We start from the raw sequence: 504 nt of genomic DNA, 5'->3' as shown, positions 1-504 counted from the left end.
GCAATACATCTTGATCTCTTGACTGCTGTTTCCATGAGCACTGATTGTAGATTCGAGCAAGGAAAAAATCCTTGATGACTTCGACCTTTTCTTCATTTGTCATTGTGGCAGTTACATCATCTCCTGTCAACTTGTGAAGGGGTGGAGTTTAGTCTGTCAATCAAGTCGCAGCTTGATGACCTCATTTTGGAGGCATGATGGAGATAAATAGCTCCCTGGAGGCCAGATGTACATTCACTATGCTTCATTTTCCTGTTGAGAAGCCACATGGAGCTATGCTGAGAGAGCCAGAACCCTGGAGCTGGAGAGCCACATGGAGACCCACAGCAGTGCTGTGATGCTTCCACCACCACTGGATCCACAAGACTTTCTACCCACTGGCCTGTATCTTCCTGCATTCTTCATCACTGCATGTGTTGCGTGAGTCTGAAGAGTAATTTACAGACTGGGATCAGACATATGGGCTAATATTGGACTTATAGACTTGATCTGGCTTGGGCTGGG

Source organism: Echinops telfairi, unplaced genomic scaffold, assembly GCF_000313985.2.
Source record: "Echinops telfairi isolate 266 unplaced genomic scaffold, ASM31398v2 ScPeMD7_443;HRSCAF=831, whole genome shotgun sequence".
Lineage (NCBI taxonomy): Eukaryota > Metazoa > Chordata > Mammalia > Afrosoricida > Tenrecidae > Echinops > Echinops telfairi.
The sequence above is the reverse complement of the archived record's forward strand: the minus strand, read 5'-3'. Positions refer to the sequence as shown.